Below are 24,509 nucleotides of genomic sequence, written 5' to 3'. Positions count from 1 at the left end.
CTGTCCACACAAAGCTCAGCACCCTCTGTGTCGAGGCGAGGTGCTTAAATTAACCCTGAGCGCGCCCCAGGAAGATGCAGGGACAGAGCACTCGCTTGCGATACACCCGCTGGAAAGTAACGGAGCAAAGAGGTAGCAGCCCCGTGTCGGTGTTTACGTGGGTAGCTTTTTATTTAGATCCAGGTGAGAGGCCACTGTGGGAAAGTGTCTCAATTGTAAGGAAACTCTGGCGTCGCTATCAAATGTACAATACAATAATCCAATACTAGCTTACTTTGTGTAGACTTTGTACACGTGTGCCACGTGTGAAGGTGCTGCACATAAAACAGGGTCCATTGTTTTGGTCGTTTTATAGACGTAGGCAGTCAGTCATAGGCAAAGGTAAATAATTGTACATCTTGTGCCTGGACTTGACTATGAGCAGTCAGTCAGCAGCACGGATTGCTGGGGGGAGGGCCAGACTATGGGGGGGGGGGGGGGGTGTGGGGGCAGCAGAGGAGAATGAGTGTCTTTCCAAATGACCGAAGGTTGACTGGGGACTTGGCCTCAGTTGCTGGAGAGGAGAGTGCGTGGAAGGGTGTTGAGTCAGATGAGATGTGAGATGGGATAAATGGACAGAGGGCAATGCCATGGAGGATGTTGAAGACGGTGAGTGCAATCTTGCGGTAGGAAGTGGTGTATGATTCTGCAATAGGCCTCTCCTTGGTTGACTCGGCCTCAAATGAGTATATGGTGAGGTGTGTGAAAAAAATGTCTGGGTCTGGTTCTGACCACACCAATTATTTAACATTAAACGGGAAATCTCTGAACTGGTGCTCTCCTAGGTCGACTCAGCCTTAATCGAGTACCCGATGCAGTGTGTCAACATCATTACCATAGAGATGAAGTTGGCAAGGCAAGAAGCTGGCCACACCAGAGTCCTGGCCCCAACAGCATCTAAGTGCTATATGGGGGGAATCTTTGCCTTATGTATGTGCTTATAATAATAATGTTGTTGCTGCTGCTGCTGGAAATGTAAAAAGTGCTGCCAATGAAAACACAGCTGTTCCATGAGGACTGAGATGGTGGAGGGCTGTACCCCTCACTGGGTCCGTCCGAGTCGGCTTGGCAGTGGAGATCAACAGCCGAAAGGGAGCCTTTAGAGGTACTTTGATCGCAAGGTGCTCCCTTCAACCCTTCCTCTCAACCCATCTCCTTCCCTCCCCTCCCCTCCCAACTCGAAAATCTCCAAACGCAAATCAAGCTCTAAATTAGAGCCTTCAATTAAATTGTGCGTTTACACATTGGCTTCCCAATTCCCTTACGTGAGCCTTCAAATTGCAAACACTTTGAAAATGTTACAGGAGCTAATTTCCCAACAAAAGCGGTTTTTTTGTTAAGTTTTCTTGAAAATCCCTTTGATCATTTCAACTTTCCAGATCACGCTCTGTGGGATGTCGATTACATTTGTTCAGAAGAATTCCATAGTTACGCGTTTTTCAAAGACTCGGAAGATGTTATTTCCCGACAGTTTTGGTCTCAATATACCGGAATTGAGCTGGGAAAATGAATTGCGCTGCGTTCCTTCTAAATACGCATGAATGTTTGTCGGTTGTCAAGCTATCGTATCTATCCTCAGAATGAAAATATTACGGTGGTTTTCAAGCAAATATGGGTTTGAAAACAAATTACGTGTCTAAGTTCTTTGCCAGTGCATGGGTTTTTTTTCTTCTTCAAAGATATTATCACAAAGCACGGACATCTGTTCTACAAGATCATGTAAAAAAAAAACCCAACGAACATGAAAAAACGACTTGAACGATTGCATATTCAAAACATATCTTTGTATTTCGTCAGCAAAGCAAACAGAAAATAAATGAGTTTTTGGCTGAAATTTGGTTGGTTTCCAGCGTTACGAGCCTACGCCGCTTCTAGCTGTGCAAACATATGCACTTTGGCAAGCTTTTAAATTACTAACAAATACACTCAGAATTAAACTGTCAAAACGAAGCGTGCACATGAAATTTACAATCCAATCTGAGTGCCAGCACATCACTGGGCCGCTCGTATAAGGTAATTTGCACCAGTCGAAGCTACGGGAGACCTCACCTGGGACATCTCAGGCCCCGTAATGATAGGAATTGCAACTGCCGAACATATGTTGGGGAGAGATGGTTACCGGTGTAAAAATTTAGACGTTTCGTTTTAATAAATCTGCGGGATATCGGCCACGTCATTACAGCTCGCTGGCTGAAAAGCAAGCTTTGTCTGGGAGAAGGACAATCTGCAAGCTATTGGCTTTTTCTAGAGCTCCTTAAATCCCACCCTGCATGCCGCTGTTTCATCATATCAGTTACGCAGGCTATTCGCTGTCGTTTGGTAATTTCGCTTTTTTATATCTAGAAGCGAGAGTAAGTGTTTCATCCGACTCAGATTTATTTTTACACTCATCTTACAAGTCTGTTATGAACTATGACTTGACCACCTGAAAGTACTTTATAGCACATTTTTCACACACGTGTTTATATATAGTATGTATATAACTTACTTCCAGCCCTCTGTCAATCCACTGCTGAATGAACACCTCCTCCACGGTGTCAATCAGGGGGTGGATGGGGTTCGTTGACCATACTTCACTACGCTGGTCATTGCGGGAAGATAAAGGTCGAGGGTAGATAAGAACCGTTTCAGATATTAATCGCCATGGATGTTTGCCATGGCCAGAAATCCAACTCAGGTCAATGGGTTCATAGCCAAGTGCGCTAACCACTGCGCCACTATTACGCCCCCAATGTGTATAATTCTCTATATATATTTTATAAATGATACACAATTTATGAACATATAGGTTCATGAAATGGGTATTATACGTGAGCTTTTACTTCTCCAGGAATAGCTAAACAATGACAAATGCGGTCTCGTTGGAACCAGAATGATGGTAATAAATTATAGGATAATGAAATTGGTTAGTTGACCTTGGACATTTGAAATAAAAAAAACATATATACTGTATCTGTCTGAGAATGCCATGGAGTTCACCTACATTAAGTTACAATAAAATGTTATATTGCAATTTTAAGTCAGTCATAATGTGCATTTGCAAACGTGGGTATATTAATAATAATTCCCTTCATATACCCAGAAAAAATTAGTCACAGTAGTGTACTTATTTTCAGGAGAACCTTGCATTGAGATGTTTGGCTAATTCAATCAATGAGTGCTTTGGCTTATTTTAAGAAACTGGAGTACCTGGAGAAAACTCACGCGGACAAGGGGATAAATACCTAGAGCTCCACACAGATAGATTCAAGAATGTGTTGATGCACTGCCATCGCTTGGCCACCTCACAGGCCCAAGGCATTGTATTCTCATGGAGTCTCCCATCCAAGCACTCACCAGGTCCAAGCGTTCTCAACGTCTGACATCTTACGATACTGAGCACGTCCAGTATGATTTGATCATCGGTACCTGTTGATGCCTCTGATCAAATCAACCGATCTTATCAGACCTTGGAAGCTAAGCAGGGCAAAAATCTGGCTGGCGCTTAGCTGGGCGATCAATGTGCACAAAGCAGATTTCTGTTGGCTGCTCCAGGGACTACGTTGTGTGTCGTGCTCCCACGTTACTGCTCCCAGCATTCACCAACGCACACTGAGCAGCGAGCTAAAGTGTGGTCAAATAAGCTCCACGACCCGAAACAGCGTGGGGAGGCCCTCATCCAGCAGTGGATTGACAAGAAGCTGCTGTACATTCATCTAAATCAGCTAAAGCCTCCCATGAGTCACGTAACTTCTGTGTGGCCATCCCCCATTCTGAATCCCTCCCCTCTCCCCATCCCCTTGTGAAAACAGACACCGCTCCGTGCAGTGTCGAGACACTGACGAAGCTTCTTCCTCCCTTGCCACGTCTTTCCCGACTCTTTGCTTCCATTGTTCTGTTCATTTTCCTTCTTATTTCACCATTCTTTCTTTTCTCTCTTGCATTTCCCATTTTCTTTTATTTGTATTTTTTCCATGCATCATATTCTGGACTATGCTCCCTTTCCCGTGGCGTGCCACGGCTGACGAAGTTGCCAGCGTACAAGTGTAAATGCATTCCAGCCGGGAGAGTCTTGAACTTCATCACGTCATCCGCACAGCACGCATCATGGAATTACTCCGTTCAGGTGCCAGGAAGCCCCCCCACCCCCTTCTACCCCCTCCTTTTATCCTCTTCCCCATCATTTTCTAGAACTTTCCATTCATTTATCCACCAATCCCATTGATTTCTCCCAACAATCTCCAAACCCTCTCGTTTCCATTTTAGTTTTCCTTGACGACCAGTCCGATGTGAATGTTCTCCACCTTCAAGTCCGAGGCAATGCCCTACGCCAGCTCCCCCCTTGACAGCTCCTTGTCAATGAGAGAGGGGGGGGGCGCGATTTGAACTTAAGAGGCGTTGGACCCGCTGTGCGAGCATCCATTTATTTATTTCCGAATAGGCTTTGCCTCTCGGCATCCCTTACACAAGTATGTGGAGTACGTGTGTTGAACTTCGTTCTCGCCGTACAGAGCAAGCCGTGCTAATCGGGGTGCAGGGTGAAGACGAAAGTAAACATGCACTTGGAGCCGCCCACACACTCACGGGTGCTGGGTGCTCACTGTCAAAAACACAGCCTCATAGCCCCCCAGGGCACAGCGGGATTGCTATGGGCCCCACTACCATCTGCATCTATTGAGGACAGCAGGAACGCTCCAGGGAAGAGGCTCGTGTATGGAATGTGCAGCGCTTACAGGTGCATCGCTTGCAATTTTAATGTCAGAGCAGCGCTCTTATTTAAAATGTAGCGTGTGTTTGAAGGTGTGCATGTCGTCCCGTAGCATGTGTACGAATGCATCTTTGCACACGTAGGTACGTGTGTTTGTTGAACTTCTTTCGCACCGTACGTAGCCAACTGTGCTAATCGGAGGTGCCGGGGTAAGGACAACAGAAACATTGCACATCCCTTTATTTTGTCCTGTCACAAAGTTATGCCGTACTTAAATTTGCACCCAAGCAGTTCAATGTGAATTGTATATCTTCAAGAAAAGTGGTGGTGGAATGCTGCATTGATCCGTCGAATAATAGTAATTCAGTTAACTTGTGTATGCATCGTATGTATAGTTGAACTTCTTTCGCATCGTACGTAGCTAACCGTGCTAATCAGAGGTGCAGGGGAAGGACAACAAACTAAACACAAAAGGCAGTTCTCAAGAAATGAGATTTCAATCTAGATTTAAAAGTGCATAGCTCAGATGGCTTCCTAATATCGGAGGGAAGAGCGTTCCAGACGGCCGCAGAAACGCATTTGAAAGCGCGCGATGGCTCGCCAAAAGCCATTGCGAGGATTCATCTTCTTAGGTTTTTTCGGTAAAGTCACGTAGAAAGTAAAATAAAATAAAAAACAAAAATCACGACGTTTCGGAGGCAACACAAGTCTCCGTCATCAGGTGGGACCGTCACAGCCAGATTAGCTGTGACGGTCCCACCTGATGACGGAGACTTGTGTTGCCTCCGAAACGTCGTGATTTTTGTTTTTTATTTTATTTTACTTTCTACGTGACTTTACCGAAAAAACCTAAGAAGATGATTCCTTGCAGTCACGAAAGCTTCAAATCTAGAATCATTGCGAGGATGACCGGAGTTTGCGCGATGCTTTATGCTCATTGACGTGATCAGCGAGGTATTGTGGTTCATTTGTGGAAAGCACTTTGTGTACAATGAGTGCGATCGTATAATGTATTCGTTCAGCAACTGGAAGCCAACGCAGCTCAGAGAGCACCAGACGGACATGGTCGGATCTTGCAGTACCCATCACACCACGTGCAGCAAAACGCATGTGTAAGTAAACAATATCTTGTGATTTGCATGCTGTACATAATGTATGCATATCATACCAGCAGCAACTAGAGGTGCTATCATTTACTGTGAAAAAATAATAATTGTCAAATTGGATCGTGACCTTGAATCGTGACAATTTATCGAATTTCCACGTGAGTGAAGCATTATAATTCTCATAGAATGTGTGAACTTTGCGACAAAAGTAAAGATTCGTCGGAGAGTAGTGATGGATGGCATTCGGCTGGGATTGAGAAAGTAAGTTGGCTTTACGGACTTTAATTACGGTACCATTCACCAATGTGATGCAACAGAAAATTGAAAACAAAAGTGTACCAGCGTAAGCAACGGTCATTATCTATCTCTCTAGGGCAGTGTGCTTTATATTTCAGTGCTTCATATATATAAGCCTGCCACTGGTTCAGGACTCGTTTTATAATGACTCTGGAATGACCTGGCATGGATCTCTTAGGATGAAGCACAGACCACACTTATTCAATTCTCACATTTAAAATTCTGATGCACTGGAAATTATTCCCCCAAAGTTTTATAGAAATGTGGGTGCACTCTGCGTGAGGCCAGGGGGCCCGCCTCCATACTTCCCCGTGACACAACATGATAAAGAGTCTATTTTTGAGCAATAGATCTTTTTTTTCGCTTGCCAAATCTGCTTTCTTAATACATTATTGATTTTTAAAAACCCAGGTCCCAGATAAAACAAATAAAAATAGAAATAAAAGAGGAGCAGAGAGCATGGGTTATTCATCCTTGCTGAAACAAATGTGCTGTCTGCCACGGCTGATCGGCCTGATGGGATAAAAATTCCCAAAAGTCTTTGCAGATTCCCCTCCCAGCGACGCCGCAATGAGGAGACATACGTCACGCGGACATCAGTCATCCCCTAAGATGGATATGGCGCCTCTTATCATTAATTACGGCCGCAACATACATTTGTGACTAATGTTGTCGCGGCCAGAAATATATATAATTTTATCAGTAGCCAAAAAATTAAAATAGAAATGTAAAGCCGTGGCATTTATTACGGTGACAAAAATTTCGTTTTCTTAGGGGGCATTATACTGACATACGCATCAATAAAGGTCTTGTGTTGTTGAAGGCCTAGTGCATGTTAGCCATTTAACTGATAATTTTTGCTATCAGAAGACTCACAAAGCCTTCCTTAGAGCCAAAATGACATCATAAGCGTGACACAAATGCCCTTATCCTCACGATTCTTGCCTTTGAGACTTCGTTTTTTCAAATTCAGACAATTAAGACACCTTGGTTTATGAAAGCCAAGGCAATGGTTTGTGGCACTGGAGCAGGGATTTGGGAAATCAACAGACAATACAGCCTGGAGTGTATTCCCAGTGTAATCCACTTATGCAATGAAAGGACCATGCTAATCACACCTGTGCTGCAATATCAAAATGTACAATGGTGTTTACTCCCTCAAGGCTTACATTGTGAATCCATTCTATTTTTGGCCCATTTTTTGGGTTGCAGCAAATTCTTCACACAACGGGCTAAGGAACAGGGTTATGGAAGAATTGTTATATTTGTTTTGAGAAACGTACATCAGTCCTGGGGGAGCGGGGGAGCAGTGGTTAGCTCAATGTGCCATGAACCTGGTGACCTGACTTTGATTCCCAACTTCGGTTAACATCTGTGGTGAGTGATATCTGAACTGGTTCTGAGCCTGTCCCTTCACCAACCTGCACTGACAGGCATAATGAAATATTGTCAAACAACCTCCATGAATGACATGGTGTGAATAGGCCTTCATCAACCAGTGGATTGACGAAAGGTTGTACATTTATTATTTTACGTTATTCCAGGCTGATCAGTGGTGCAGTGGCTAGCGCACTGTGCTATAAACCTGGTGACCTAAATTCGATCTATGGTCATGGATAATGTGATTGTCAGGTAACATTTTAATAGGGTTGCCACACCACCCAAGTAGTTTCTCTTCGAAAGAGACGTGCTTGGAAATCTGTAAGTAGACAATGCACTTCCATGTAGTTCTCCCTGCTTCCGTTACTCTGAGATACCCTTTTTTCCATATGGCCAGATTTTTGTATCTAAGAGGTGGCAACCCTACATCTGAACCAATAAAAGATCCCCCCCCACCCCCACCTTCACCAACCGACACTGGCCAGTGCGGTAAAAGAATGGTCAAACAATCCTTGTGACCGCCAAGGCATGGAGAGACCTGCATGCATCCAGCAGAGGTTTCATCAAGGGCCGCGAAGGCTATTTATTTATTGCATTTATTCATGGGGCCTCTGCCTCACCTCGGCATTCATTGTTATGAGAGGTTTTACACAAACACAATTGGTCTACTCCTGGACCTATGGGGCCGTCCATAAATGACGTTACGCACCTAGGGGGGGGGGGGGTCAGATTTTTGTGACGATGTGTGACGAGGGGTGTTTGAAAAATGTGACGTCACATCAAAATGCGCAACTGTAAATACATATAAATTGTTATAACAACACTAATTGTTATAACAACACTCTTACAACATCAGAGTGCAGCGCCACATTAAATACGCGCTACAATGACAATAGTTTAAAGCGATTTGAAGCATGTTTTATTTTCAAAATGGTAATGTGGTTTTGGGGGGGGGGGGCACAGTTTTGTGACGTCATATTTGAGGGGGGGTCTGACGTTTTGTGACGCCGTGTGACGAGGGGGGGGGGGTCAAAAATCGTCTAAAATCGCGTGACGTCATTTATGGACGGCCCCTCTGCGTTCCTTGTGTAGTGACATGTAACGGGTTGCTATGGAACATAGCGCGGGTTGCTGGCAGAGAAATGGATTTGTGGCTGCAGCATCCCTGTCTGTCTGCAGGTCACGTGATAAGCAGAGAGAGGGATTTAGGGCAAAGGTGATAGAGGGGGCACGTGAGGTATAATCCCGGGAACCCACTAGTAGGTTCCAGAAGGGGGGCGTGGCCGGGGGCGGAGCGAGGCCACGCCAGGAGGAAAAGAGGGGACCCCCGAGCGAAGGTTCGGGGGTGTTGCTTGGAATGGAAACTCCTCGGGCTGCTGGAGTCTTCGTCACCGTCTTCACCTTCTCGGGCATTGTCAGTCAGGCAGTCGGTTAGCTGTCCTGACTAAAAGTGTACCGTAGTTTTCTTGGTTCTTTCGGTAAAGTCACGTAGAATTGAAATAATAAAATAATAAAAATAAAACATAATAAAATAATTCTCACGACGTTTCGGCCGGTCGCTCTCCACCTGAGGACGGCTGCTTGCGTTGTGGCCGAAACGTCGTGAGAATTATTTTATTGTTTTATTTTTATTATTTTATAATGTTTTATTTTTATTATTTTATTATTTCCATTCTACGTGACTTTACCGAAAGAACCAAGAAGATGAATCCCTGCAGTCACGAAAGCTTTAAATCGAAATTTGTACCGTAGTTACCGCTTGTACCCTGTAAATGCTATAATACATAGAGTGCCTCCTATTTCTAGTGTCTCTGTTGTGGAGTGACTCATGCAGCCAGCTATGGCTGCAGAGTTTGGTAGTACATGTTGTTTACGTCGTTTATTGTGAAAATTCGGTCACAGTTCCTATGATCACTGTTTTATGGCTTTATTTTGGTGATTTTCGAAAAGTTTTTTGGTTTGGCCATGTTTGTTTGTTGTAGTACAGAGTTAGACTGATGGCCTTAATCTAAGTTGTCTTGTGGTTGTTGTTGTTGTTGTTTGACTTGCATCCCACTGGGATTTTTGCACACAGTGTTGGTGTACGGTGCTTTTTCTGTAGTATTTTGCTGTCTTTTCTTGGATTTTCTGTTTGCACTTAGTCACTTTAAGATGTTTTCTTGTTCATGTTTTTGTTTTCTCTTTGTTGCAATTGCACCCGATTCAAGAGGCGAATGGCTCACAGGGCTATACCTAATAAATGAACTTGAACTTGAGTATATCGCTACACTTGTACTTGAACTCTGAATAAAGTCTGCCTTTTTTACATGCGTGTTCAGGGATGTTCAGCAACGTGGAACAATACCAGCTTGAATTTTAGGCAATAATGCGGGACGCGAGGTTGCTCGTGTCACGTGAGTCATTGCAGATCTTGACGCAAGCTCACGGTCGCCTGCTGTCCCAGACAGCGCCTTGAGCCCCCTTATCATCTCAAGGCAGGAACCGGACAGCAAGCTAAGCATCCCCTCCAGAAGCTTCTGCGCTCTGTGAATCCATTTTGACGAGGATTTGGAGTCAAGCCGATGCAACCTTTGACACGGAGGAATGCCCTTGCATATCACAGCACCCCGAGAGAACAAAGTCGTCGTAGCTTGTGGATGGAAATCAGTACTTTGTCGGTGCAATGATGTTGCAGAGAGCTGATTTGTTTTTTTTTTGCTGCGCCTTCTGTGCACCACTACCTCTCACCTTGCATGAGGCTCAAGTGGTCGTTGTCTTAAACGTGCCATCTATCTTGTTGCTATTGCTGTGGCAGTTTTTTTTTCCCCTTCTGCTTTGTGTTGCGTTGTCTCAAGGGCATTTGTGGCGTCTGCAAAAGTAAATAGAAAGTTCTGCTCAGGAAATTGTAAACGTATAAAATTGACTCAATTGTGGCTACTGTTCGGTTCTGGCAGATAGTAATTTTGATAATGCTTCTAATTGTTTTCGACGTGTTGATAACATAACATTTAATAAGGAAATACGTTGAATTGAGTTCATTTGAGTTCATTTGTTTACATGTACTTGTATGTCAGCACGATAAATATGCACGCAGTTTATACAAACAAATTTATTATTTAAATTTACTTTAAAAAAATATTTCCTATTAATTAGAATTTATTTTGTGCTTGTCACCTTTTGGCGTCCTCAGGTCGAACACTGTTTGAGACTGGGCTTTAAAGAAAGCTGTCTCTGGTGTGGACCAATCAGTTTCAAAGACAATGCATATACTACCAGAGCATGTTTTTTGTTTGAATGTTCACCACAAGTAATTGTGGTTAATGCAGACGGGATTCCTTGCAAAAGGTTTCTGTTCGGTGTTTTAACATCTTAACACAACTGTTTTATTGCCAGAAAGGGTAAAAACCTATTCTTATATTTATATTTGATTTTATTTTACCTCATGATTGTGGCGAAATGCTAACTCTCTCACCTGGTATGAAGGAAGTAATGGGTTCGACCCTGACCCTGATGCCTGTACTTTTGGTTTTTGCAGTCTCCCCGTGGTCGCGTGGATATATTTCTGGATCCTCCATTTTTTCCTTACACATTTAGAAACATGCATTTAGAGTATTTGGCTGCTAGCAATTTCCACATAATGAGCCACTTCGTTGAGCTATCATTTGTGGCCAGGTCGCTTCTGAAAGAGAGCTCAGTGGGCCTTACCTGGTAAAATAAAATAGTAGTAAATAGTTGCTTAGCTCAAAGTCTGGCACTGAAGGCAACGTAATTTGTTTTACATGCATATATATATATTTATAATTCATATGAACATGGAGTTCCAATATCAAAAAATACAGGACAGCTAAATTCAACTTTGACAACTTCCACTGCAAATATGTTCATCATAAAAACACCAACGGGAAACTATGAGATCTCTTTTACCAGTGGCAAAATATGATAGTAGGTTTTTACCCTTTTAACTGGTATAAGGGTGTCAGTTTTGTACCAGTTAAAAGGGTAAAAACCTACTATCACCAACGGGAAAGGCAATTACTTGTTCTTGATGCCTCTTCTCGCTACATTATCCGTTGTGTTTTGAGAGCAATTACCTGTGATGTGACCCACTTGTCCACAATTGTATTATTGTTTTAATTTCGTTACTGTAGCAAAATGCAAATGAATAAATATCCCATCGAGGAGTCGCGGTGACAAGCTACCAGCACGATGTTTTAAAAGCATGATTCTGAAAAGCAGCCAGCTTGAGGAATAATAGGCAATTTAAATGTAAACTCACTTCAAGTTCCCTTCCCGTAAGAGTTTCAAACGATTTGCCAAGAACTATAAATGCTGAATTTATGCTTATATATTTGGTTTGACCTGTCTTAATGACCAAAAAAGTCAGGTTGCTCTTGATCTCCTCTCTATAAAGTCTGAATGCATTTCACATTATTTGTTAGTCGTACCTTTGTAAACATCGTTTTGAAAAAATAAATCCTATAATAAGTTAACCGGGGTGAAATGGCGGTCAAGTAATAGTGCAGTGTGCTATTAACCCAGCGACCTGAGGTTGATTCTTGGCCACTGCTAACACTGGTGATGAGTAGGGTTGCCCCCACCAAGGTACAATACTGAAAGAAGGAATAGCTTGATGGGTGGCTTATTATTATAATCCAATTGACATAGAAACCGGAACATTTAATTTCTGGAAATCGCAATTCCCAGGACGGCTTCCTCAAAAGTAAGATGATCCTTGGAAAAAACCAGGGCAGGTGGCGACCGCCGTGGTGAGTGAAATCTGAACTGGGCCCTGGTCCTCACCCCTCACACCGACCTGCACTGACCAGCACGGTGAAGTATGTTCAAACAACCCACGTGACTTGGGTGTGGCCTTCATCTAACAGTGGGTTGACAATGGGCAGTAAAAAATCGAATTAACTCTTGTTTTTATGACAATTGAGCTCCTTTTTTCTCGTTGTTCCACATAGTCAGTGGGGCTTCTGCAGCTTGTAAGTACCCAACGGGGCTAATGTGACTGCCTGCCATAGCCACTGTTACCAGTCGGGACTCATAAAGGAAGGACTTAACCCTTGAGTGCTGGAATGGGGGGCAATGGTCAATACCCTTTCCCCCAGCATCAGCTTTGTGGACATTAAATATATCATGGCATCATGTAAAAGGGAAGCCATTCCAAATTACATACTTGGTTGTCAATTGTAATAGTTTAGTCGCCATAATTAATTATAAATAGCATGCAACTTTGGGGCCTAGATAGCGTTGAAATACATTTTCCGATGTGATTTCGGGATTGTTACCGCATGTTGTTCGGCACGATGTCCGACGTTACTGCTTCACGTGCCGGGAACCTTCTGCGGGAGTCAAAATCGCGCCAGACAACGCGTGGTGCAACCTCCGTAGACACACGGGAGAGTTGCAACATCGCAGCCACGGAAGCCTTCACGACTTCAATATATTTAACAACCGCAACTGCCCCCCTCCACGCTCCTATAATACAAGTGCATGACATTGTTACCATTCTTGAAGTCGTACTTGGCATCAATAACACGTACAATAGCGACAGGTATGGAACATGCAGCGTTCCCAGCTGGTCGAGTGGAGGACAATAACCGCCAGATAGAATTTTTGCCTGGTAAAAATTATTTGGTGATGCTGCTGTGTTGGCAGTGGGGCACAGGCGCAATTAAGAAACAAAGCAAAAACATTCAACACATTTGCCAATAATACTGTGGCCTTCAAAGGAAAATTATATAATGAGCGATGTTTCAGAAAATTTTTATTATTGTTTCCACTCGATTTTTTATTATCTGCTCTATCTCTGATCATCCACTCTATCTCTCTGACCTCTACTTGCGTGCTGTAAAGAAGGGCTATTCTCCAATACGTCGCCAATTATGTATTATTCATTTCAAGGCCACCGTGTTATTGATGAATTTGTTGAGTTTGTTTTGCTAAGAATACTTATCAAGTGGCTTGTGATGTTTTGTTAAATCGAAGTTTTACTTGTTTTTCTCACGTACAACCTCTCATAAGGTGCATATTACATAAAGTAAAAATGATGATGAATTGTGACGGATGTGATGATAATGAGTCTGATGACAATGATGATGGTGGAGAATTGACACGGCGTGATGTAGATTATGCTGAATCATTACATGCTCTGTTGTCTTGTGCATTATGCATCATAACAGATGTGATGGTGATGAATTGACACGCAATGGTGAGGATGATAAATATGATGAATCACGAACTCTGCTGTGACGTCTCTATGATGATGATGTTGATGATGTCTTATTCCTAGGATATACCTGGTTAGCTCTTACCTATTTACCATCACCTGTGTATTATTCTCTAGAATATCATCACATTGCAGACCTCACTCATTGATTGACACTCACATTGTATATAGCCCACAATATATATAAATTTTTTATGTTAGAGGTGGTGGTGTAGGAGAATGAAAGAACTTAATACTGTGTACCAACTAGCCAGGATTAGAGGAGCTTATGCTTCTGCAGCTGGAATAATTCCTGCCAACTTAAGCCGTTGCTTGAGTCCCATGGCGCCACATTTTAGCTCAACGTTCTGCCCTTCCGCTTTGTTCTTGTAATGCCTTTGTACCATCTACCGATAAAATCATAAAAGCTGAACGCTGTAATAATACTGAGCACGACTAAGGTGCTTTATTCCCCTCCTTCATCTGCAACGTTTCCATCAACTGATACATTGAGCTTGCTAAACTTTCACACCAGAGTGAGTAGCATGAGCATCGGAGCAGATAATGCCTGTGACGTGATAGGAAGGAAGGTTCTGCGCTGTGCCCAAGGACACCGCAGAATGCTGTTTAACCTCAACTGAAAACAAAATTAACACAAAACCTACAGATGGCTTCTCGGCTGAGAAATGGTCTTTTTCTCCATTTGGTCTCCAACTTTTTACCACAATTGTGCGTTGCGCGATGGGGTAGATTTTCAAATCGGTTATCGTGCAATTTATCCCTGTGTGTTCGTGAATGGTCCACAGAAGGGAACTTCATAGAAGTGCTTCTGAAATCTGTTTAAGTGACCATTATTATATTGCATGTACCAGTGACACATTTTTGTGCATGCCTTGCTACATATTCATTACATGGCAGTCAAACTGATTTTTTATTTATTTTCAGAGCTGTGTTTCAACAAAATCAAGTGTTAAAGCAAGTTCAATGTAATTTAATTTCGTGCAGTCATTGGTGACAGAGCTGAGCCCATCATTTAATCCCATTCGAGAACCTGATTTAATTGCAAATGAGCTGCGCCAACTTAAACCAAATATCTTAGCTGTACTGGCAAAATGCTCTGACTCTGCGCCATCCGGCCACCAGAAATGATCTGTTTTCGTAATCTCCACGATAAGTTTTGATGACCTATACCCAACTTTCGCAATGTCCTTTTTTTAGTGTATTTTATTGTTTTTCTGTCTTATACAGCGTTGTGAGATGCAGTTTTGCATGAACCAGGCTTTACAAAAGTTATTATCTCAATGAGCACATTGTTAGTACCGAATGAAAAAACTGAAAGCGCTACTAATTGTTATTCTTGGGTCTTTCGGTAAAGTCACGTAGATAGGATCAGGAAGACGACCGCTTGCGTTGCGATCGAAACGTCGTAGTTTTCTGTTATTTTTTTACTATTTTCTTTGAACCTATCTACGTGACTTTACCGAAAGACCCAAGAATATGAATTTCTGCAGTCACGGAAGCTTTAAGTCGCTACTAATCGATTGACCAGACTCATCGTAAATGAATATCTCCAGATGTAATTTCTCTGGAGACTTTTGGTGGGCCAGATTTGACATTTTTAAATCTTGCGCACCTCACCAAAAGCAACCCCCAATCACGCTGTCGCTGGCTCTGATTACAGGTGTGAAATCATTACGTATGTCACCTCCGATTAGCACAGTTGGCTACGTACCGTGGCGAAAGAAGTACAGCATGCATGCAGCCACAATCAAAACGTGGTTCTGTCAGATAAGTAAACCATTTTATTATTCATAACAAAAAAATGCTGTTATTATCAACGGGGCTTTGAACGAGGCGGCTTCGTTGCATGTTTACGCCTACCTAGACAGAACTGAGGGATGCCGCCGTGGTGTGATGGATAGCACACTGGTGGACCTGCGACCCAGGTCGCCGGTTCAATCTGCCAGCACGGCATTTGAAGCAACGGGGAAGTTTCATAGCCCTCCCCCCGCCTCTGTTCACCCAGCATCGAAGAGGGGATGTCCAGAGCGCCCTCTAGTGGACGCCAGCAGTGGCGTCAGCGAGCAATTGCAGGGCTGCACCTTTACCCTTCATTCAGAATTGGAAGAGCATCAGATGCAACCTTTGACATAAGCTGCGTCACGCTCGTGGGCCAGGTAATGAAGGACTACCGTTTTGAGTGGGAGTGTTTTGATTCCCCAGTGCGGCGCTAACTCAGGAGCTTAGCTAATTGGGTGCCAACCTCTGCTGCTGACCAAGCACTTCTCGCTAATGACTTGAAGTTGAAGTAAGTCATGCAATTTTGGCTGCCCGCCCACTCAGGTGGCAAGTAACTAAATGGAACATATAAATATATATAATCTTGATTTGAAGCTTTCGTGACTGCAGGAATCCATACTCTTAGTTTCTTTCGGTGAAGTCACGTAGGTAGATAAAATAATAGATCACCAATGGATGAAACATGCGACGTCAGTCACATTGTTGAGAATATTTCACTGCACTGGTCAGTAAGACGTTGGTGATGGTGGGGAGGAGGGTAGGACCGGTCCTGATATCACTTGCCAACTGATGTTATCCATGGCTAGGAATCGTACTCGGGGTGCTGGGTTTGTACCGCTGGATTCGAACCACTGTGTTATTGCTCCACCCCAACTAAAAACAAAGGGTTAAAGATATATTGACTGAAATAGAAATCATATAGCTACAGTATGTCAGATATTTTGGCATTCTAGTTACGGTTGATATTTCTGTCTAGCCTTTTCCCAGCATGCGTGCAAATATTCGGATTAACGTACAAGGCCCAGAAAACGTCTGCCAGACTTAAGTTACGGACGTTAATCAGCAAAGTGCTAAATACCACTATGTGCGATAATGGATGGTGATCATTAGCTGCGGAAAGATATAGCAATTCACAAATAATTGCCTTGGCATCCCATTAGGAGGAGTTTGGGATGTGCAAATAGCCTGCATAAAAATGCGGGCTATATGTAGCCCCGGCTTATTGTATAGTTGTTTTTTTGTTGTTGTTGTTGTTGTGGGTTTCTTTTTGCTCAAACTTTGTCTTCATTTGTCTGCTGCATTTTCCCTGACTAGGTCCTCCTTGTTTTTGTTCTCGGAAGATTGGGAAAGGCAGCTGGGCTTTTGAATTGTCATCCAACAATGCAAATGCATTACGGGGTTTCTGAAAAGAGGTTGCCACGAGTGGTATATCAGGCAACGGCGCACTGAAACGATATCGCTCCCAAATGCTTTGATGAAGAAACGAGAATTTCTACACAGTACAGCATGGGAGAAAATAACTTCACGATTCCTTTTGTTCCAGTGATATTTATACAGACAGGTTCTTTAGAGAGGCGCGCAGTGTTTTTCGCCTGAGAGACAGGAAATGCTTTTGAAGCAGAGAATTCAATTACCGGGGACTCCTCCTAGGGTTCATGCTGGAATCTCTATGAGCTGGCCACGCTTTGTTTTTCTGGGATCCTGCAATCTCAGTGGCTTCTGTATTTACACAAGCACTGCAGCAGGAGAAGCAGATAAAATACTGGGAAATCGAATCGCATGTGACATTTTATTCTCTGGCGTGCCGCAGGACTCGTGTGCGAAAATGGAAAATTTAACCCATTCACCCCGTATTCCCTGAATGCGGTGGCGACATTAAATTGCAACGCCGGTCGGCATGCGCTAATTCACATTTCTTATGATGTCCCGCAAGTGGCGAGGATGAGTTCAAAGGTTGTTCACCTCTTGTTGGGAGGCGGGGAAGAAAAATTATCATGCGGTAATTGGCTCTTAATTTGTTTTCTCCGACCGTCCAAAAGCGCGGGCGGTGGCTGAAAAAGTAAAGTAAAGGCGCACAGGTGAAACGGTTAATATCGGTCTCTTTAGGTTTTCTCATCGACTGATATGTTTGATTCCGCCCCCCCCCCTGCCCCAACACACCCCACCACAGGGTTGGCTGAAGGAGAGTGCGGCGGGGAGGCCTGAGTCGCTCGGGACTTCTAAACAGAATGAATTGTGTTCTGTGGGCAGCCGTGCCCCACTGCTGAGCTTACATCAGCAAATCAAACACCTGACGGCTTGGCTGAGAGCGACTGAGCTGCTCCTAATCTGCATCTCCTGCTTCGCCCTGGCCCGTTCGCATACGAGCCTTGAGCCATTTAAGGTAAACCCCTGCGGGCTTCCCCCCCCCCATGCCTCCCCATGCCTCCCACAAACCCAGGTTTTTAATTCCGCAGTTTGGCACTCATTAAAATTGATTGCTAAATTTGCGAGACGGAGGAAAAGAAATTGGAGTTGCGTGCAATTAATATAAAATACAAAAAAGACATTAGATAGAAATTACAAATGTTCTGAATGACTGTATAATGCTCCTATTTAAGTGTGGAACTTAAAACACACATTAACGCACTTTAGAGCGGTGGCTGGTATTTACTGTGAGAGGCTTTCAGCTTTCAGTCACAGTGACATATTTTGCCACTCAGGAGTGAAAAGCGGGTAATTAATGAGTGCAGTGAAATGGGGGATTACAATTATTAATCCTCCGCATACATTATCTTTAGTGGAATGAGTCTCATCAGTCTTGCTTTTGAAAAAGGAGGGACACACGGTAACCGCTGTCACTTCACTTTGATACCACTGCCGGCTTTGCAATGAAATTCCATTAACCCCCCTATTTCTCCTGAGTGGGGCATCAGTCTGTCACTCATACATATCGGCAGTGTTTAAAAATAAAAAATAAAGGAACGGATGGGTAGTCGGTGGTTTGACAGCAGTATAGCAGGATAACTATTCCACCCTTGATGGATTTTTGCCAAGAAATGTTTGATGGTCGCAAAGTAAAAAGTTACGTGTTAACACTGATTTACTGCACAGCCGTTCCAATGAAGCCTTTTCGCCTTACTGTAAGTCGGACAATTTCCTGATAATCACACGCATTTCATGTGACCGACAATGGCTCGGAGCGCCATTGGCCACGGCACTGCATGCGGTGCACATTTCGTAATTGGTGTATGCATATCGGCCTCCAGCAGGCCTTCCGCCACGCAGGACAATCACACGCGAGGTCATGGGCTGCCGCCACCTAGCCCGCACACATAAATAATGAAATGCCCCTTGCTGCGTTGCTGTGTGCCCGGGGCCAGCCGGTGTCTAAAGCCCTTTCCAATAGAGCCCTGTCAGACCAACGCGACGACAAATCCGCCCGTTCTGATGAAGTAAAGGGAAGAGTGCCCTGCTTAAATGTTACCAAATATTTGGGGGGCGGTGGGGGGGGTTTGTGAATAGGTAATAGAGCTGTCAAAAAGCATTCAGCTCTACGTTACAGCTGCTGCAGCGATACAATTCTGCTGCAGTTTTTTTTTCTCTCTCTCCCAATCTATGTGTGTGTGTGTGTTCAGTAGAGAAAAACGGTTTACCATTTTGTTCTGATTCTGGCAACAATGGAAAGTTTTGTTAACCTACTTTAATAGCAAAATAAGCCTGGGAATAACTCCACGTTTGTTTGTATTTTTTGTAGGGCCAAGCAAGTAAAGTGTCCGCGCCAGTGCACGTTCATTGTCACCCTTGCGAGAGTCTTCAAATGAAATGCAAGACGGCACAATGTTTCGTAAAATAGGCCATGATCTGCTGTTTCCTTGAAGAGAAATTGTACATCTGCAGCCCTGGCAAATGCTTGCTCTGCTGGCAGAATGGCCTCGAATAGAGTCAATATCCCCCTCGGGAGGGTGGAGGGTATTGTGGCCTTCTTTTTCTTCGTCTTGCTCCACGCTGGCAACACGTCTTGTAAATGTGGGAGCACCCACACTTTACCCCACTGCATGCGACCCGCCGATCGACATAACTGTGGCACATCCATGCATTCTGCTGAGCGCAGAGAGGCTGGCGAATTGAGAAATTTGCCACATTTTTGCATAATTTATATGAAAGTATGAGTCTTCCGGCGTGTATAAATTCATGAGCATTTACCTGAATTGATATCAACTGTGATAATGCAATTCTCAGTGTCACTGTATTAGCAGAAATTGTGAGAAGGATTGTGATGGGCAAATATGTCAAATGCAATCATAGGAATAGTGAATATCAATCCCTGTGTCATCTGTAGTGAGGGTAGACAATGTGGAAAAATAAGCGATGCTTCCACAATGAAACTTCTAAGTTTTCACGGTCGGCATTTAAGTGCACGCCAAATCATGACACAAATTTCAAGAGCAAATTGTGCTCTGTCTTGCAAGGTAATTCCGGCAGAAGTCGTAAGCGCGACGTTAACTGCAACATTGTCACAGGTTATTTTTGTTGGTGGTGTAAATTACATTTTCAGATTCACAGCACCATGGCAACTGTGCAATTTGCACTCTGGTGTGATAGCACATTTCCACGTGATGTTAGCGTGCCTTGTGGCATGACGTCATGCTTAAGGGTATGAAGTCAGACTTGCGTTTGCTGGTGGCCTTTGTCGAATTCATAATGTAATCGCCAGGGAGATATTAGCCAGACTTAAGCACCTCAGTCTAAAGCAGTGATTCTTAACCTGGGGCGCACGCACCCCTTGAAGGTGCGAGACATGGCCAGATTTTTTTAGAAGGTAAATAATCGACAACACAAATTAAGCGTGGGCACGTAAGTACATCAAAGCTATGTATTTATTAACATACATTTTTTTAATGATTGAGAACGAAAGGGGTGCAGGCTGCACTAAAGGTTAAGAACCACTGGTCTAATTGCCCGGACTAAAATGCTATACTTGTTGGTGCCACATGAGATGGCTACATTTGAGTTGTACCCACGTCTTAACATTTCCAATTATGGTGAATTATGCAAGACATTTCGATTTAAAAATTTCGTGACTGCAGGGATTCATCTTCTTGGTTCTTTCGGTAAAGTCACGTAGAAGGGAAGTAATAAAATAATAAAAATAAAACGTCGTGAGAATTATTTTATTATGCTTTATTTTTATTATTTTATTACTTCCCTTCTACGTGATTATGCAAGACATTTCCAACAAAATTGATTTCTGCAATAACCTTACTGAATAAGCATGTCATCACATGCTTGCTTCTCACCAGCCCGTCAGCTTCTTTGACAATTGGGTCAAACTAAGTCCTACCACTTGTGGCTGTTCTGCACGAGTACTCACATACTCCACTCTCGTTAGCTACATACAGAAACTAAATCAGAATATGTGTTTCTACTGGAGGAATCGGATGAGCTACAAAGCTATTTTTCACAGATGTCCAGTAAGGGCATGTCCGAATGTTACAACAACAACAAATGATATAAAAACACGATAGAAGTGAAAAGTATAGGAAAGGTAAACAAATCACTTAAAACACATATGCAAGTAAAACTAAAATATTTGTGTCTTACCAGCTAAAGCCCACTGAGCTATTAGCTTATTTTTCAGAAGCGACTTGACCATAAGTGGCTATGTTTCCCGAGATATTTTCCAGCTCTAGCGGTATGGAATTCTGCTCTAGCCAATAGGAAAAATCTGGCCTTTCCAGCATTGCCCACCGGAATGGTGAACTTCAAGATCTTATAAAAGTTTACGGAAGTTTAATGCTCATTTATTTGCTCCAGCACTTGCTCTGTAAGTGCAGGAATAGTAATTACCGTTAGATATTTTTTACCCCCCCCCCCCCCCACTCTAACCCCCCCCCCCTCCACCCTCCACATTAATTTAGCATTTGAGGAGCGGAAAAGACTGAGCATTAAAAAATATGCCCCAGTGGCAGAGGGCTCCTCTGTGTGCGGTCACACTTCACTGGCACACTGCACACCACCACTTTATGTTAGCATGGGAATGACAGAGAAGATAATTACCTTTCCACTTCGGTAGGTGGGATGCGAATCCTAAATTTATTTATTTATTCACATTTAACGCAGAAGAGGCACTCTTTAAGAGAGGTTAACCCTGCGAGCGTGCAAGGCGCTGAGAGGAGAAACCAAAGAAGAGGGCCCACAATGGTGTGGTTTCAACGGCGGTGGCGCGGTGAGCCCACTGCACTCGTGCAATTAACAAATAGCCCTCAAGATGCAAAGACACTATTAAAATTCCAGTCGGCAGGCAGCACAAAGCAAGAAAGGCATCATTAGTCTGCTCTGCACAGTCATTATTGGCACATCTCTCCCAACATTGTTTTGGAGCAGTTGCTACCTCGGCTTAAACTGAGCGCGTGTTGTTTAACCTGATAAGCGTATGCACTGCAGTGACACAGGATAGTGCAATGTCCTGCCTTGCTTCTTTTTTTACTAAATCTTTCAGCTGGGCTGAATATATTCCGTGTTGTAGATTTGTTTCAGCTTTGAAAGTTATATTTAATATTAAATATAGTGTTTTTTAATATACATGCAATATTCGGATAGAAGTAACAAAGATTAAATTTTTAATCTGCAAATTACTGTCACGAACCAGTACGAATGTTCCTCTAGTATGGCATAATAAGTAAACATTTAAATAAAATAACGATGATAATATCACTAACAACAATAACAGCAGTAATTTAAACACAAATGGAAACCTATTTTTGGTTTCCGAAAATATTTAAGCAATAATGTTTAAAGTGAGTGACCGTGTGTTTGGGGTTGATACCGTGTCAGAGCGCTGAATGGTCACAGCTGAGATGCGAGGCTTAGATCTGGGTTTCAGCCCCCTGTGATTAAACTGGGGCTTCAAGTGTGGCGAGTAGTCTCTGCCAGGTCAACAATGACCGTACAAAGAAACCATCATTAAATATGGGTTGTCTCTTAATTTGGCTTACTCCCGCTGTTAATATAAACAAATGGCTTCACGTTTGATAAGCTTTCATTGCAGGACATGTAACATTGTGTGTCGGCTGTGGATAAGGAGGCCTGGTTAAGTCATTTGCGGTAGTTTCTGGCCACATCATATTCTGGAGTTGTTCTCCGGCACATGGTGGCGATTTATTTTTTTTTGTTTTACGACTTAATGTGATGGTATAATTGCAACGTAATTGGAGGAAAAGAGCAAAATAAGAAAAATTGTCAAACAAAGAAAAAACAGAATCCTAATTTTCAAAATGAGATATAACTGGAAATTAAAGTGTTTTTGTTATTCATAGTTTCAAATCATTTGTAGTAAGGGAATGGGGTGGTGGGGTCATGGTTCGTGCACTTTGCTATGAATTCCACCCACGACTGACATCAGTGGAGGGTTAACAGTTGAAATGGATCCCTGGGTCCCCCATCTCTTCACTAACTCGCAGTTTCCGGTGTGGTGAAATATGGCCAAGCAGGCCTCGTGCCAGATGCGCCCGAGATAGCCCTGTATCCAGCAGTGGCTTAGTAAAGGGCTGTCCCTTACGATTCTAATATTATCATAATAGTAAATAAGTGCTGCTGCCGTGATCCGACGGTTAGCTCATTAGAATTGCAATCCAGAAAGGATGCCTTTTTTTCTCTCCCAGCGCTGCACTTGAAACAATGGTGCAAGTGTCTGAAATCCGCCCGCTGCCTCCGTCCATCCAGAATTATGAATGGATATACCACGGTTATTCAATCTGCAGGTCACGTGCAGTGGGGTGAAGTGTGGGTAGTACTCCCACCTCTGCTAAAGCCGTTTAATCAATGCAGCCGAGGTCGTTCAAATTCCCTCCAGAGCGGCTCTCCAAAACTCCATCTGGCGGAGGCCCTTCTGCAAACAGTGGCATGAGCAAGATATTGCAGGGGCTGCACCTTCACCTCGTAAAAAAAATGTAAAAAAATACCCACACCTAATAATAATAATCACGATTCACAATTCTATAGCGCTTTTCACGTATACGTTTACACGTGATAAACCACTTCGCTGAGCTATAATTTGTGGGCAGGTCGCTTCTCAACAAAATAGCTGTATAGCTCAGCGAACCTTACCTGGTGAATAAAAAAATATAGGTAAATAGGTGTAGGTCACAAGGCGCCTGCCTCATTGACTCCGCAGTTTGCGATATCGCAAGTGGTCATCGGCACGCGCGGTGACGATCTTACCGGACGCTCCGTGCTGCTCGTGCGCACGTGTGGGCGCGTGCACGTGTGGGCGCGTGCACGTGTGGGCGCGTGCACGCGCGTGCCGCCTGTGCAACCAGCGCCTGTGTGCGGAGCTCTCCGCCCATAGGGTGCTGATGGCGTGCGCGCTGCGAGCCTGCGACGCGCTCGCCGCGGACCCGGCCGCCTGCCCCCTCCGAGGTGGAGCGCCGCGCCCTCGCTCGCTCGCGCCGCCGCCGGGAGAGCCTCATCACTCAGGCCGTGGCCTGGCGGAGCCGCCCGTGCCGCGCCTCCTGGGTAATGTCCCACGGAGTGGCACGTGGTTGGTTACATGCGCCGCCGCTGTTGTTGTTGTTGTTTCGCGAGCGAGCATGGTCGGATAATCGCCGACTTCTCCTGGGGGGAAAAAAACCTGCGCCGCGGGTGAACTTAATAAAAATAATAATGACGACGACGACCTCTTTTATTGGGTCGTGGCAAAGTCTTCTGCGTGGTGGCCAATGGCCAAGAATAAATGTGGCAGCGAAGAAGCATTTTACATTGACGGGATGGAGCGATGAGATTGGCTTTGTGTGTCAGGAGCTCGGTGGGGGTTTTCAATCGCAAGATCATGGGAGATTGCGGCGGCTTTGGGGAGGCCTTCATCCAGCAGTGGTTTCACCATGGCTGATGATGATGATAAAGACTATGCTGGATGCTAGGCACGTGCTGCCCTACACTTTGTTAAGCCCGTCGTTCTGCATTGCATTGCCAGAAGTTCTTACTTGTGTATCACAGCTGATTATTTGCTAAGAAAAGATCACACAGA

The 24,509-nt window shown here is 43.9% G+C and overlaps 1 protein-coding gene across 4 annotated transcripts in view; it reads left to right on the top strand.

The window, feature by feature from the left end:
- Positions 1–24,509, top strand: part of LOC144937092 (A-kinase anchor protein 6-like) — a 126,416-nt gene that overhangs the window by 81,039 nt on the left and 20,868 nt on the right. The window contains exons 9-10 of one of the 4 annotated variants that reach the window (XR_013637571.1): positions 17,673–17,885; positions 19,239–19,289. The exons of 2 other annotated variants lie outside the window; for them this stretch is intronic. The gene's annotated coding sequence lies outside the window, so the exon portion shown is untranslated. Of the gene's footprint in view, positions 1–17,672; positions 17,886–19,238; positions 19,290–24,509 lie in introns of those variants that run through there. One more of the 4 variants, XR_013637570.1, reaches the window with a different exon arrangement.

This window comes from Lampetra fluviatilis, chromosome 18, assembly GCF_964198595.1.
Source record: "Lampetra fluviatilis chromosome 18, kcLamFluv1.1, whole genome shotgun sequence".
In the NCBI taxonomy this organism is placed as follows: domain Eukaryota; kingdom Metazoa; phylum Chordata; class Hyperoartia; order Petromyzontiformes; family Petromyzontidae; genus Lampetra; species Lampetra fluviatilis.
Note: the sequence above shows the minus strand (reverse complement) of the source record. Positions and strands in the feature narration are given on the sequence as shown.